Source organism: Cynoglossus semilaevis, chromosome 5, assembly GCF_000523025.1.
Source record: "Cynoglossus semilaevis isolate Cse_v1.0 chromosome 5, Cse_v1.0, whole genome shotgun sequence".
In the NCBI taxonomy this organism is placed as follows: domain Eukaryota; kingdom Metazoa; phylum Chordata; class Actinopteri; order Pleuronectiformes; family Cynoglossidae; genus Cynoglossus; species Cynoglossus semilaevis.
In genome coordinates this window covers 4,890,074-4,890,619 of record NC_024311.1, presented here as the reverse complement: position 1 = coordinate 4,890,619, position 546 = coordinate 4,890,074, and positions in this window count along the sequence as shown.

The window sequence follows — 546 nt, the reverse complement described above, 5'->3', positions numbered from 1 at the left end:
CAAGTGAATAATTTGTAATAAAAACGCTAAGAAATATTTTACCTGAATATTTAAAAAATATCACCAAAACATGTAAAAAATGAAAAAGTGCCAGAAATTTCTCAAAATGCATTTTGTGCCCTAACACAGGGGTGCCAAATAAGTAGATCAGTATCTACCAGTAGATCTCAAAGGGAGTGCTCATCAATCCTGAGTATTTACATTTTAACAAACAAAAAAAATTAAAAACGATAGATTTAATTCTATTTTAAGATGCTAATCACTAAAGCTAAAGTAAGGACTATAGAAGTATTGAGTCAGACGGTATTGTGCCATACAACTCCAACCATTTCATCAAAGTAGTAAATATATATTTATACGTGTATAGTTTTCAATATAGGTAGATCACATTACTCCGGTCATTTGAAAAGTAGCTCCCAACCCAAAAAAGTGTGGACACCCCTGCCCTAACACATGCTGCCAAGTGAAACATTATTGTTAAAACTTCAAAAACCATCTTGTTTTAACATATCAAAATATCACTAAGCTAAATTACCATTATGCTAA